The sequence below is a fragment of the Balaenoptera physalus genome, assembly GCF_965194825.1.
Source record: "Balaenoptera physalus genome assembly, chromosome: 1".
NCBI lineage: Eukaryota > Metazoa > Chordata > Mammalia > Artiodactyla > Balaenopteridae > Balaenoptera > Balaenoptera physalus.
Genome location: NC_138882.1, coordinates 154,854,662 through 154,871,407, shown reverse-complemented (window position 1 = coordinate 154,871,407; position 16,746 = coordinate 154,854,662). Strand labels below are relative to the sequence as shown.

Below are 16,746 nucleotides of genomic sequence, written 5' to 3'. Positions count from 1 at the left end.
GTATCAACTTTAATTTCTTTCATCAGTGTCTTATAGTTTTCTGTATACAGGTCTCATCTCCTTAGATAGGTTTATTCCTAGGTATTTTATTCTTTTTGTTGCAGTGGTAAATGGGAGTGTTTCCTTAATTCCTCTTTCAGATTTTCCATCATTAGTGTATAGGAATGCAAGAGATTTCTGTGCATTAATTTTGTATCTTGCTACTTTAGCAAATTCATTGATTAGCTGTACTAGTTTTCTGGTAGCATCTTTAGGATTCTCAATGCATAGTATCGTCATTTGGAAACAGTGACAGCTTTACTTCTTCTTTTCTGATTTGGATTCCTTTTATTTCTTTTTCTTCTCTGATTGCTGAGGCTAAAACTTCCAAAACTATGTTGAATAATAGTGCTGAGAGTGGACAACCTTGTCTTTTTCCTGATCTTAGAGGAAATGGTTTCAGTTTTTCACCATTGAGAATGATGTTCTGGGTTTATCATAAATGGCCTTTATTATGTTGAGGTAAGTTCCTTCTATGCCTACTTTCTGGAGGATTTTTATCATAAATGGGTGTTGAATTTTGTTGAAAGCTTTTTCTGCATCTTTTGAGATGATCATATGGTTCTTCTCCTTCAATTTGTTAATATGGTTTCTCACATTGATTGATTTGCATATATTGGGAATCCTTGCATTCGTAGGATAAACCCCACTTGATCATGGTGTATGATCCTTTTAATGTGCTGTTGGATTCTGTTTGCTAGTATATTGTTGAGGATTTTTGCATCTATGATCATGAGGGATATTGGCCTGTACTTTTCTTTTTTTGTGACCTCTGTGTCTGGTTTTGTTTTCAGGGTGATGGTGACCTCGTAAAATGAGGTTGGGAGTGTTCCTCCCTCTGCTATATTTTGGAAGAATTTGAGAAGGATACGTGTTAGCTCTTCTCTAAATGTTTGATAGAATTCACCTCGGAAGCCATCTGGTCCTGGGCTTTTGTTTGTTGGAAGATTTTTAATCACCATTTCAATTTCAGTGCTTGTGATTGGTCTGTTTATGTTGTCTATGTCTTCCTGTTTCAGTCTCAGAAGGTTGTGTTGTTCTATGAATTTGTCCATTTCTTCCAGGTTATCCATTTTATTGGCACACAGTTGCTTGTAGTAATTTCCATGATCCTTTGTATTTCTGCAGTGTCAGTTGTTACTTCTTTTCATCTCTTACTCTATTGATTTGAGTTTTCTCCCTTTTTTCTTGATGAGTCTGGCTAATGGTTTATCAATTTTGTTTATCTTCTCAAAGAACCAGCTTTTAGTTTTATTGATCTTTACTATCATTTCCTTCATTTCTTTTTCATTTATTTCTGATCTGATCGTTATGATTTCTTTCCTTCCACTAACGTTGGCGGTGTTTTGTTCTTCTTTCTCTAATTGTTTTAGGTGTAAGTTTACGCTGTTTATTTGAGGTGTTTCTTGTTTTCTGAGGTAGGATTGTATTGCTATAAACTTGCCTCTTAGAACTGCTTTTGCTGCATCCCATAGGTTTTGGGTCATCGTGCTTTCATTGTCATCTTTTTTCTAGGTATTTTTTGATTTCCTCTTTATTTCTTCAGTGAGCTCTTGGATATTTAGTAGTGTATTATTTACCCTTCATGTGTTTGTATTTTTTACAGAGTTTTTCCTGTAATTGATAACTAGTCTCATAACATTGTGGTTGGAAAAGAAACTTGATATGATTTCAATTTTCTTAAATCTACCAAGGCTTGATTTGTGAAGCAACATATGATCTATCCTGGAGAATGTTCCATCAGCACTTGAGAAGAAAGTGTATTCTGTTGTTTTTCGATGGAATGTCCTATAAATATCAATTAAGTCCATCTTGTTTAATGTACCATTTAAAGCTTGTGTTTCCTTATTTATTTTTATTTTGGATGATCTATCCATTGGTGAAAGTGGGCTGTTTAAGGCCCCTACTATGATTGTGTTACTGTCAATTTCCCCTTTTACGGCTGTTAGCATTTGCCTTATGTATTGAGGTGCTCCTATGTTGGGTGCATAAATATTTACAATTGTTATATCTTCTTCTTGGATTGATCCCTTGATCATTATGTAGTGTCCTTCTTTGTCTCTTGTAATAGTCTTTATTTTAAAATCTATTTTGTCTGATATGAGAATTGTTACTCCAGCTTTCTTTTGATTTCCATTTGCATGGAATATCTTTTTCCATCCCCTCACTTTCAGTCTGTATGTGTCCCTAGGTCTGAAGTGGGTCTCTTGTAGATGGCACTACCTGGGTCTTGCTTTCGTATCCATTCATTCAGTCCATATCTTTTGGTTAGAGTATTTAATCCATTTACATTTAAGGTAGTTATCAATATGTATGTTCCTTTTACAATTTTCTTAATTGTTTTGGGTTTGTTTTTGTAGGTCTTTTCCTTCTCTTGTGTTTCCTGCCTAGAGAAGTTCCTTTAGCATTTGTTGTAAAGCTGGTTTGGTGGTGCTGAACTCTCTTAGCTTTTGCTTGTCTGTAAAGGTTTTAATTTCTCCATCGAATCTGAATGAGATCCTTGCTGGGTACAGTAATCCTGGTTGTAGATTTTTCCCTTTCCTCACTTTAAATATGTCCTGCCACTCCGTTCTGGCTTGCAGAGTTTCTGCTGAAAGATCAGCTGTTAACCTTATGTGGATTCCCTTGTATGTTATTTGTTGTTTTTTCCTTGTTCCTTTTAATATTTTTTCCTTGTATTTAATATTTGATAGTTTGATTAATATATGTCTTGGTGTGTTTCTCCATGAATTTATCCTATATGGGACTCTCTGTGCTTCCTGGACTTGATTGACTATTTCCTTTCCCATATTAGGGAAGTTTTCAACTATGATCTCTTCAAATATTTTCTCAGTCCCTTTTTTTTTTTCTCTTCTTCTTCTGTGACCCCTATAATTCGAATTTTGGTGTGTTTAATGTTGTCCAAGAGGTCTCGGAGACAGTCCTCAATTCTTTTCATTCTTTTTTCTGTATTCTGCTCTATGGTAGTTATTTCCACTATTTTATTTTCCAGGTCACTTATCTGTTCTTCTGCCTCATTTATTCTGTTATTGATTCCTTCTAGAGAATTTTTAATTTTATTTATTGTGTTGTTCATCATTGTTTGTTTTCTCTTTAGTTCTTCTAGGTCCTTGTTAAAGGTTTCTTGTATTTTCTCCATTCTATTTCCATGATTCTGGATCACCTTTACTATCATGACTCTGAATTCTTTTTCAGATAGACTGCCTATTTCCTTTTCATTTGTTCTGTCTGGTGAGTTTTTACCTTGCTCCTTCATCTGCTATGTATTTCTGTCTTCTCATCTGGTTAACTTACTGTGTTTGTGTTCTCCTTTTCAACCCTATATTTTCTCTCTACTATTGTATGAAGAAAGATTCCAGGCTTCAGGGCAAAAAGGAAAAATCCAGGTGGAATTAGGAAGTCTCCCTGAGGTCCAGGGATTAAGCTAGGAATCCAAGAAGGCCAAAGCAGCTACAGTTTACAGAGTGCAATAGCAAAGAGGAGAAGGTTGCATAGAGAACTCTTGGCATATGTGAATTATCACCTACAAGTCTTCACCATAGTACTGCTAGCATATATATGAGGAAACTACTCAAGGCTTGCAAAATACCTAAAAGGATTAGAGAGAAAAATCTTCAGAAAACACATCGGTACAGGAATACTGCCTGCTCTCCTTAAACAGAATGGAAAACCTCATAATGTATAGGGCATCAGACTCAGAAAAGCTGTATCTCAGTAGGCTAAACACTCCTCAGCTCCCAAGTAAAAAAGCTTTAAAAAAGCAAGATCCAAAGAGGTCACACTATTCCTACATAATTTATCTGTGACTCAGAAGAAACCTCAAGAATATTTACAGAAAATCTATGCTGCAAAGGCATTTGACAAAGTTCAACAACCATTCATGATTTTTAAAACTATCAATAAACTGCTTATAGGGGGACTGTACCTCAACATAATAATGGCCAAATATGACAAGCCCACAGCTAATATCATACTCAACAGTGAAAACCTGAAAGCTTTTCCTCAAAGATCAGGAATAAGACAAGGATACCCATTCTTTCCTCTTTTATTCAACATAGTACTAGAAGTGCTAGCCAGATCTATTAGGCAATAAAAAGAAATAAAAGGCATCCAAATCAGAAAGGAAGAAGTAAAACCGTCTCTGTTTGCAGATGACACTATATTACATTTAGAAAATCCTAAAGACCCCCACCAAAACCAATGAAACTAATAAATGAATTCAGTAAAATTGCAGGATACAAAAGCAATATACAAAAATCTGTTGCATTTCTATACACTAATAACAAACTATCCGAAACAGAAATGAATAAAACAATCCCACTTACAATTGATTTAAAAAGAAAAAATATCTAGGAATAAATTTAACCAAGGAGGTAAAAGATCTCTACACTGAACACTATAAGACTTTAATGAAATAAAGAAAACACAAATAAATGGAAAGATATTTTATGCTCATGGATGGGAAGAATTAATATTTTTAAAATATCCGTATTACTCAAATCAATCTACAGATTCAATGCAACCCCTATCAAAATCCCAATGGCGTTTTCACAAAATGAGAACAAACAGTACTAAAGTCTGTACGGAACAACAAAAAACCCAGAATAGGTAAAGCAATCATAAGAAAGCTGGAGGTATCACTGATCCTGATTTCAAACTATATTACAAACCTACAGTAATCAAAGCAGTATAGTATCGACATAAAAACAAACACATAGATCAATGGAACTGAATAGAGAGTAAAGAAATAAAACCACATATAAATGGCTAAGTAATTTATGACAAAGGAGCCAAGAATATACAATGAGGAAAGAACAGTCTTCAATAAATGGTGTTTGGAAAACTGGACAGCTACATGCAAAAGAATGAAACTAGACCACTATTTTACATCATACACAAAAATTAACATAGAATGGATTGAAGACTTGAATGTAAGGCCAGAACCCATAAAATCTTCCTAGAAGAAAACGTAGATGGTGAGCTCCTTGCCATCAGTCTTGGTGATGATTCTTTAGATTTGACACCAAAAGAAACAGCAAAAACAAAAAATAAGCAAGTAGAACTGTATCAAACAAAAAGGCATCATCAAAAGAAACCACCAATAAAATAAAAAGGCAACCTACTGAATGGAAGAAAACATTTGCATACCATATATCTGATAAGAAGTCAATATCCAAAATATATAAAGAACTGATACAACTTGATAGGAAAAAAAATCTGACTTTAAAAATTGGTAGAGGATCTGAATAGACATTTTTCTAAAGAAGACATACAGTTGACCAGCAGTTACATGAAAATATGCTCAATATCACTAATCATCAGGCAAATGCAAATCACAACAACAATGAGACATCACCTCACACCTGTCAAAATGGCTGTCATCAAAAAGACAAGCTATAATAAGTGTTGGCAAGGATGTAGAGAAAAAGGAACCATTCTGCACTATAAATAAGACAGGCATCCAGTTTTAGTATTTTGCATGCAGCTGTAAGTCAGTGCAACTACTATGGAAAACCATATGGAGGGTCCTCAAAAAATTAAAAATAAGGACAGAAGGAGATTAAGATGGTAGAGTAGGAGAATGTAGAGCTTACCTCTTCTCAGTAGCACACCAAGAATACATCTACTTGTGCAGCAATTTTCTCAACAACAAAAAAAACCAAAAACAAACAAAACTGGAAACCGGCAGAAAGACTCTTGTACAACCAAGGCTATAAGAAAGATCCACACAGAGTTGGGTAGAAAGGGAAGTGAAGGAATCAGGTTGGGACCTGAGCCCCACAGAGGAAACACAGAAAAGGAGACAGATTAAACAGGCTCAGAGATCCTCCCTGGGGAGTAAGCAGTTTGAACCAGTTTGAATGACATATTGGGTGCCACAGGCCTGAGATCTGACACCAGAAAAACAAGTTCCCTTAGCTGGTTTGAAAACCAGTGAGACTGACAGTGGAGCTGTAAGAAACCCAAGACCCCTTTCATGAAGAACATGCACATGCTTGCTCACTCCCTAAACAAGGCAGAGGAAGCAGATTAAAACTGCCCAGAACTCCTGCTGGTTTCCCACAACTTCCCTACTGTGCACCCCAGGCTGAGCCTGTTTAAAACAAGGAGACATAGTTATATGTCAACATATATGGACCCCATGGAACCACAAATCAAAAACCTACAAGAGATACACAAAAACTAAAGAGAAAGGAATACAAGAATGCCACTAAAAAAATCAACACACCACAAGGGAAGAAACTAAAGAAAAATAAAAGAACAGAAAAGAATACAAAAACAACTAGAAAACAAGTAACAAAATGACAATAAACACATACCCATCAATAATCACTTTAAATGTCAATGGACAAAATGTTCCAATTTTGTGGAACAATAGGGTGGATCCAATTGGGTGGATAATTGAATAAAAAACCAAGAACCATCTATATGCTGCTAACAAGAGACTCACTTCAAAGGTAAAGACACACAAACTGAAAGTAGGGAGATGGAAAAAGATATTTTATGCAAAAGTAAACAACAAGGAAGCAGGGGTAGCAATACTCATATCAGACAAAATAGGCTTTAAAATAAAGTCTATAACAAAAAGTAAATAAGGGCATTCTATAATGATAAAGAATCAACACAAAAGAAAAATAAACAAATGGGACTACAACAAACTATTAAAAAGCTCTGTATAGCAAAGGAAACCATCATCGAAACAAAAAGGCAACCTACTGAATGGGAGAATATATTTGCAAATCGTATATCAGATAAGGGCTTAACATCCAAAATATATTTTAAAACTCATACAATTCAACAACAAAAAAGAACCCAGAAGATCTGAATAGACATTTTTCCAAAGAAGACATATAGATGGCCAACAGGCACGTGAAAAGATGCGCAACATCACTAATTACTATTAGAGAAATGCAAATCAAAACTACAATGAGGTATCACCTCACACTGGTTAGAATGGATATCATCAGAATATCTACAAACAACAAATGCTGGAGAGGGTGTGTAGAAAAGGGAACCCTCTTGCACTGTTGGTAGGAATGTAAATTGATAGAGCCACTATGGAGAACAGTATGGAGGTTCCTTAAAAAACTAAAAATAGAATTACCATATGACCCAGCAATCCCACTACTGGGCATACACTCTGAGAAAACCATAATTCAAAAAGACACATGCACCCCAATGTTCATTGCAGCACTAGTTACAATAGCCAGGTCATGGAAGCAACCTTAATGCCCATCGACAGATGAATGGATAAAGAAGATGTGGTATATATATACAATGGAATATTACTCAGCCATAAAAAGGAACGAAATTGGGTCATTTGTAGAAACGTGAATGGACCTAGAGACTGTCATACAGAGTGAAGTAAGTCAGAAAGAGGAAAATAAATATCGTATATTAATGCATATACGTGGAATCTAGAAAAATGGTACAGAAGAACCAGTTTGCAAGGCAGAAATAGAGACACAGATGTAGAGAACAAACATATGAACACCAAGGGAGGAAAGCGGGAAGGGGGGTGGTAGTGGGATGAATTGGGAGATTGGGATTGATATATATACACTAATATGTATAAAATAGATAACTAATAAGAACTTGCTGCATAAAAAATTAAATTAAATGTTAAAAAAAAAGAAAAGTGATACAGCAAAAGAAACATATTTAACACTTACATTTAGTTGGCCAAAAAGTTCTTTCTGGTTTTTCCATAACATCTTATGGAAAAACCCGAACGAACTTTTTGGTGAAGCCAATATATTATTTCATTACAAATTTACTTACAAATATTCTCTTTAAATATATGGCTGGATCTCTAGCCATCACGACTATAGGGCATAGCCATCACATACCAGGTAGCACATGCCAGGCAGCAGAAAGGAGAAAGGGAAAGGTAAAAAGAGTACACCTTCTAGTCAAATCACCTTAACAATCTTCCTGAAAGTCTCATACATATGCCTAACTGGACACTATTTACTCATATTGCCATACGCAGCATAAGTCATGTTGCCATTCCCAGCAAGGAAATGAAGATTAAATAAAAACCATAGATTAGAAATGGTAGAGAAAAAATATGAGCCTCAAACTTTTATCACTGTGGAGCTACGTACTCTACATGCCATGGAGTCCCTACCTCTGAATTTCTTTTAGGTGGATGACAAATATATTGTACCTTACTTAAACCACTATTATTTTGGGATTTCTACTGCATACAGCAAAACCCAATCCTCATCTCAAAAGAAGGAGCTCTATATTATGTTTGATTATCAGATTCATTTTCCTGAAACATGTTTATCTCTTCAAGGTTTTTAATTACCTATTAAAGTATATAAGACTCAGCTGCAATTGTGCCATACTAAAGACAAAGGATTTTTAATAAGTCAAGTTTCTGGATGACTGAATCATATAAAAATATTCACACACTGAAACCAATACATTCTTAAGGATTTTATCCAGTTTGAAGGTTGAGAAACCTTCATGGTCATCTAGGCTTTCAAATTCATCATAGAAATTTCATTGAGTGCAATCAAACTAAAAATTCATTTACAAAAATAAACTAAGTTTCACTATAGGAATCCCATCAGTATTGCAATAAGAACACTTAGAAACCACAGAATTTCATTTGGTGGCTCAACTTCTATGTCAGAGCCAATACTCAAGACATTTTTATTCCCAAAGTCTGCTGCCTTCTCTTCTTTTTGAAAGTATACATATGCCTAAATGACATGATGATGCAGAAGCAGCAAGGGCTCCAACTGCTATCCAATCTAATGAGATCTAATTAGTTTATAAATAGTTTGGCTACCATTTCCCTGATATTTGCTCCCAACCCCCTCACACATGAAACCTTAAATTGTAACTTGATTAGAAAAAGTAGGGTAGAGCCCCATTACCTAACAAAGCTCTCCCTATAGTCTGGAAAGATCCTAAGGGCAACTCTGGATAGTGAAAGCAATAATAAAGAATGAGACAAAACTATGATATTAGTAGCCAAAACTTGTTCCCCTGAACTCAACAAACTGCCCCCAGCTAAGTTTGCCCTAAAAACAGTGTAATTCAGTCACTCAGTGCATATTTCAGACAGATTTTTATTACCCTCTGGCTTGATGGAAAAATATTTCATAATGCCCCAGCCACTATTTATTCCCATTAGGCAAATACTATCTGTTCTGATTCTTATGAGGGTCACATCCAGATAAAGGATAGTTAACAGGGTTCCAGGCAAATGGATTCAATAAATGAATATTTGTAAGTAATTTACTGTATAGTTTATCATATACTCGCTTTTAATTTTCAAGGTAAAATGTTGTTATTGACTGTGGTTGCTTTTTCTTCACTTCCTCAAATCACCATCATTCACCAGAAATGTGTCAGAATACAAACACATTTATCCTATATGTTAAGAATTATGTGATGACCATTTCAAATAGAGAGACAAAATATGCTATAGACTCTGTCTTCAAGTTTACAATCTAATAGATGGAACATATCAGAACTCAGAGGGAGGTTAGGTAAGAAAATAAGAAGAATATGCTAAAAAGCAGAGCTTTTCAAGATATACTTTTCTATCTATGCTCTAGAGCTCTAAGTTTTAGATCAATATTATCAATCATACTGTGTACCCAACATTATGTCAGGAAGTATAGAGAATAAAAAGAGGTATAAATAAAATTTAATAACTATTTAATAAGCAACCATTTAGAAGACTTAAGGACAGAGTGACTGTAAGTTGGTGGCGTGGGAAGATGCACAGCTTGAATCTCCCCACACCTAGGGAGCCTTCCAGATGTTGGTGGGGGACCTCGACACCCAAGGAGATGGGAGGAACCCCCAAGCAAACCGGTAGGATGAGTGGGGACTGAGGTGGGAGGAGAAGTGGAGGCTGGACAGGACCGGTGCCCCTGAGGGGTGGCTGGGATTGGGAAGGGGTTCCCACGCCTTGAAGGACCCTGGGGGGCTCAGATCAGGGGGGAGCATGCCAAGCATTTCCCCTGCCCAATCAGTCTGGGAAGCCTGCCTGGCTCTTGGGTCAGGTCCTATGCCCTCAGAGGCCCCTTTGTGCCATGTTGGTCCTGGGGGCATAGGAGGGAGGCAGGGGAGAAGAGGAGAGGCAGGCAGGAGGGGCTCTCCAGAACAAGAGGAGCAGGAGAGGAGTGTGGGATTTTGGCACGCCCACTTGGGCCTGGGAAGCCTGCTGGGCTCTCAGGCCAGGTCCCCCATCCTCTGAGACCAAAGGCACACCTGGGCCCCTTCTGCTCAGTTTAGCCCAAGCCCCACCCCACCCACTCCCCAGGGCCTTTTCAAGACCTGTGGATCCTAAGCATAGGCCCTGCCCACCACCTAAACTCTGTCCCTGCCTAAGCCTTGCCCCCCACAGCCAACACCTTTTCCACCCTTTTTTTTTCCTTTTCCTCTTTTTTACTATTGTGGTTCTCTTTTACCTGGCAGTTGTCATTTCATCTATATTTTTATTTTTATATTCTTTCTAACATATCTGTTAGTTTCCTAGTCTAATTTTATTTTTTATTCTTTCTTATTGTTCACCTTTTTAATTTTTTCCACGCTGCACAGCTTGTGGGATCTTGGTTCACAAGCCAGGGGTCCAGCCAACGCTCCTGAGGTGGGAGCTCCAAGTCCGAACTACTGCACTAACAGAAAACCTCAGACCCCAGGGAACATTCCCTGGAGTGAGGTCTCCGAGTTCCTCATCTTGGCACCAAGACCCAGCTCTACCCAACAGCCTACAAACTCCAGTGTTGGAAGCCTCAGGTCAAACAACCAGTAACACAGGAACACAATCCCACCCATCAAAAATAATAATAATAAGACGGGAAAAAAATATGTCACAGATGAAGGAGCAAGGTACAAACCTACAAGACCAAATAAATGAAGAGGAAAAAGTCAATCTACCTGAAAAACAATTCAGAGTAATGATCGTAAAGACGATCCCAAATCTCAGAAATAGAATGTAGGCACACATTGAGAAAATACAAGAAATGTTCAACAAAGATCTAGAAGAACTAAAGAACAAATAAACAGAGATGAACAATACAATAACTGAAATGAAAAATACACTAGAAGGAAACAATAACAGAATAACTGAGGCAGAAGAACGAATAAGTGAGCTGAAAGACAGAATGGTGAAAATCACTGCCGAGGAGCAGAATATAGAAAAAAGAATGAAAAGAATTGATGACAATCTCAGAGACCTCTAGGACAACACTAACTGCACCAACATTTGAATTATAGGGGTCCCAGAAGAAGAGAAAAAGAAAGGGTCTGAGAAAATATTTGAAGAGATTATAGTGGAAAACATCCTTAATATGGGAAAGGAAATAGTCATCCAAGCCCAGGAAGCACAGAGTCCCATACAGGATAAACCCTAGGAGAAACACACCAAGACACATACTAATCAAACTAACAAAAATTAAAGACAAAGAAAAAATATGAAAAGCAGGAACAGAAAAACAACAAATAACACACAAGGGAATCCCCATAAGGTTAACAGATGATCTTTCAGCAGAAACTCTGCAGGCCAGAAGGGAGTGGCAGGATATACTTAAAGAGATAAAAGAGAAAAACCCACAACCAAGATTACTCTACCCAGCAAGGATCTCATTCAGATTTTACAGAGAAATCAAAAGTTTTTCATACAAGGAAAAGCTAAGAGAACTCAGCACCACCAAACCAGCTTTAGAACAAATGCTAAAGAATCTTCTCTAGGCGGGAAACACAAGAAAAGAAAAAATCCACAAAAACAAACCCAAAACAATTAAGAAAATGGTAATAGGAACATACATATCAATAATAAACTTGAATGTACATGGATTAAATGCCTCAAACAAAAGACATAGACCAGCTGAATGGATACAAAAACAAGACCCATATATATGCTGTCTACAAGAGACCCCATTTCAGACCTAGGGACACATACAGACTGAAAGTGAGGGGATGGAAAAAGATATTCCATGCAAATGGAAATCAAAAGAAAGCTGCAGTGGCAATACATGTATCAAGTAAAATAGACTTTAAGCTAAAGACTGTTACCAGAGAGAAGGAAAGAAACTACATAATGATCAGGGGTTAATCCAAGAAGATATAAAAATTATAAATGTTTGTGCACCCAACATAGGAGCACCTCAACACATAAGGCAAATGCTAACAACCAAGAAAGGAGAAATCAACAGTAACACAATAATAATAGGGGACTTTAACACCCCACTTACACCAATGGACAGATCATCCAGACAGAAAATAAAAAAGAAAACACAAGCTTTAAATGACAAATAGACCAGATAGATTTAATTGATATTTATAGAACATTCCACCCAAAAGTGGCAGAATACACTTTCTTCTCAAGTGCACATGGAACATTCTCCACGACAGATCACATCTTGGGACAGAAATCAAGCCTCGGTAAATTTAAGAAAATTGAACTCGTATCAGGCATCTTTTCAGACCACAACACTATGAGATTAGAAATCAATTACAGGGGAAGAAAACTGTAAAAAACACAAATACATGGAGGCTAAACAGTGAGCTACTAAATAACTGAGAGATCACTGAAGAAATCAAAGAAGAAATTTTAAAAAAATACATAGAAACAAAAGTCAATGAAAACACAATGACTCAAAACCTATCGGACACAGCAAAAGCACTTCTAAGAGGGAAGTTTATAGCAAGTCAATCTCACCTCAAGAAACAAGAAAAATCTCAAACAATCTAACCCTACACCTAAGCAACTAGAGAAAGAAGAACAAAGCAAACACAATGTCAGTAGAAGGAAAGAAATCATAAAGATCAGAGCAGAAATAAATGAAATAGAAGTGAAGAAAACAATAGGAAAGATCAATAAGACTAAAAGTTGGTTCTTTGAGAAGATAAACAAAATTGATAAACCTTTAGCCAGACTCACCAAGAAAAAATGGGAGAAGACCCAAATCAATAAAATTAGAAAAGAAAAAGGTGAAATCACAACTGACACAGCAGAAATATACAGGATTATAAGAGACTACTACAAACAACTATATGCCAATAAAATGGACAACCATGAAGAAATAGACAAATTCTTTGGAAAGGTACAATTTTCCAAGACTAAACCAGGAAGAATTAGAAAACATAAACAGAAAACTCAAAAGTAATGAAATTGAAACTGTAATTAAAAATCTTCCAACAAACAAAAGTCCAGGAACAGATGGCATCACAGGTGAAATCTACCAAACATTTAGGGAAAATCTAACACTGATACTTTTCAAACTCTTCCAAAAAATTGCAGAGGGAGAAACACTCCCAAATTTGTTCTACAAAGCGGCCGTCACCCTGATACCAAAACCAGAAAAAGATATCACAAAAAAAAAGAAAATTACAGAACAATATCACTAATAAACATAGATGCAAAAATCCTGAACAAAATACTAGCAAACAGAATCCAACAACACATTAAAAGGATCATACACCATGACCAAGTGGGATTTATCCCAGGAATGCAAGGATTCTTCAGTATACGCAAATCAATCAATGTGATACACCATATTAACAAATAAAGGAATAAAAACCATATGATCATCTCAATAGATGCAGAAAAAGCTTTCCACAAAATACAACACCCATTTATGATAAAAACTCTCAAGAAAATGACAGAGGGAACCTACCTCAACATAATAAAGGCCATATATGACAAACCCACAGCCTAGATCATACTCAATGGTGAAAAACTGAAAGCATTTCCACTAAGATCAGGAACAAGACAAGGATGTCCACTCTCGCCACTGTTATTCAATATAGTTTTGGAAGTACTAGCCACAGCAATCAGAGAAGAAAAAGAAATAAAAGGAATACAAATTGGAAAAGTAGTAAAACTGTCACTGTGTGCAGATGACATGATACTATACATAGAAAATCCGAAAGATGCCACCAGAAAACTACTACAGCTAATCAATGAATTTCATAAGGTTGCAGGATAGAAAATTAATGCACAGAAATCTCTGGCATTCCTATACACTAACAACAAAAATATCAGAAACAGAAATCACGGAAACAATACCATTTACCATCACAACAAAAAGAATAAAATACCTAGGAATAAACCTACCTAAGGATGCAAAAGACTTGTACTCAGAAAACTATAAAACACTGATGAAAGAAATCAAAAATAACATAAACAGATAGAGAAATATGCCATGTTCTTGGATTGGAAGAATCAATATTGTGAAAATGACTCTACTAACCAAAGCAATCTACAGATTCAGTGCAATCCCTATCAAACGACCAATGGCATTTTTCACAGAACTAGAACAAAAATTTTCACAATTTCTATAGAAATGCAAAAGACCCCAAATAGCCAAAGCAATCTTGAGAAAGAAAAACAGAGATGGAGGAATCAGGCTCCCTGACTTCAGACTATATTACAAAGCTACAGTAATCAAGACAGTATGGTACTGGCACAAAAACAGAAATACAGATCAGTGGAATAGAATAGAAAGCCCAGAGACATACCCACGCACATACAGTCACTTTATGACAAAGGAGGCAAGAACATACAGTGGAGAAAAGACAGCTTCTTCAATAAATGGTGCTGGGAAAATTGGACAGCTACATGTAAAAGTATGAAATTAGAACACTACCTAATACCATACATAAAAATAAACTCTAAATGGATTAAAGACCTAAATGTAAGAGTGGACACTATAAAACTCTTAGAGGAAAACATAGGAAAAACACTCTTTGAGATAAATCACAGCAAGATCTTTTTTGACCCAACTCCTAGAGTAATGAAAATAAAAACAAAAATAAATAAATGGTACCTAATTGAAGTTAAAAGCTTCTGCACAGCAAAGGAAACCATAAATAAGATGAAAAGAAAACCCTTAGAATGGGAGAAAATATTTGCAAATGAAACAATGGACAAAGGATTAATATCCAAAATATACAAACAGTTCATGCTGCTCAATATCAAAAAAACAAACAACCCAATTTAAAAATGTGTGGAAGATCTAAATACACATTTCACCAAAGAAGACATACAGATGGCCAAGACACACATGAAAAGATGCTCAACATCACTAATATTAGAGAAATGCAAATCAAAACTTCAATGAAGTATCACATCACACTGGTCAGAATGGCCATTATCAAAAAATCTACAAACAATAAATTCTGGAGAGGGTGTGGTGAAAAGGGAACTCTCCTGCACTGTTGGTGGGAATGTAAATTGATACAGCCACTATGGAGAACAGTATGGAGGTTCTTTAGAAGACTAAAAATAGAACTACCATATGACCCAGCAATCCCACTACTGGGCATATACCCTAAGAAAAGCATAATTCAAAAGGACACATGTAGGGGCTTCCCTGGTGGCGCAGTGGTTGAGAGTCTGCCCGCCAGTGCAGGGCACACGGGTTCGAGCCCTGGTCTGGGAGGATCCCACATGCCGCGAAGCAACTGGGCCCGTGGGCCACAACTGCTGAGCCTGCGCGTCTGGAGCCTGTGCTCCGCAGCGGGAGAGGCCGCGACGGTGAGAGGCCCGCGCACCGCGATGAAGAGTGGACCCCGCTCGCCGCAGCTAGAGAAAGCCCTCGCACAGAAACGAAGACCCAACACAGCCAAAAATAAAAAAAAAAAAAAAAAAAAAAAAAAAAAAAAAAGGACACGTATCCCAATGCTCACTGCAGCACTATTTACAACAGTCAGGACATGGAAACAACCTAAATGTCCATCGATAGATGAATGGATATAAAAGATGTGGTACATATAAACAATGGAATATTATTCAGCCATAAAAAGAAATGAAATTGAGTTATTTGTAGTGAGGTGGATGGACCTAGAGTCTGTCATACAGAGTGAAGTAAGTCAGAAGAGAGAAACAAATACCATATGCTAAAGCATATATACAGAATCTAAAAAAAAAAAAAAATGGTACTGATGAACCTACTGGCAAGGCAGGAATAAAGATGCAGATGTAGAGAATGGACTTGAGGACACAGTGCAGGGGGAAGCTGGGGAAAGTGAGAGAAGCATCAACATATATACACTACTCAATGTAAAATAGATAGCTAGTGGGAAGCAGCAGCATAGCACAGGGAGATAAGCTCGGTGCTTTGTGACAATTTAGAGGGTGGAAGGGAGGCTCAAGAGGGAGTGTATATGGGGATATATGTGTGCATATGGCTGACTCACTTTGTTATATTGCAGAAACTAACACAGCATTGTGATGCAGTTATACTCCAATAAAGATGTATAAAAAGAAACACAACTATTTATAGGTGTTATGTACTTTATAATACACTCAAAAAAACTATAGTTTTTCATCCTTAAGAAGCTCACAATACAAAAAAACTTAGTATACTGAAGAAACCTTTGTTTCCGAGCAGATTTTGTTTTTCAAATTATAACTTATTGGTTAACTTCTTGATCTTTATTGAGTTTAAATCTCATTTGTAACATGCAAATAGGAATGTTTGTTCAAATAAGGTTTGAATATGATATCAAAAAGTTATATTAATGGTCTTCAAATTGTGCTTCAGGGGCCATAGAGTTTGAATCCCATGAGGTGTCACATGGAACTGGGAGACAATGTTTGAAAACCACTGGCATAAGCAAGACATCTTTGGGAAAGAGTGCTTACCAGTTTCTCAAAAGCAAAAGGAGAAATGGTAGATTAAGCATAGATTGTGGAGAGCCTCAGATGTGCGGTCAAGGAATTTGGTTTTG

At 36.6% G+C, this 16,746-nt stretch overlaps 1 protein-coding gene across 1 annotated transcript in view; it reads right to left on the bottom strand.

Annotated features, from left to right (window-relative positions):
* AGBL4 (AGBL carboxypeptidase 4) overlaps positions 1-16,746 on the bottom strand; it is a 1,388,494-nt gene that overhangs the window by 1,295,001 nt on the left and 76,747 nt on the right. The window lies entirely within an intron of this gene.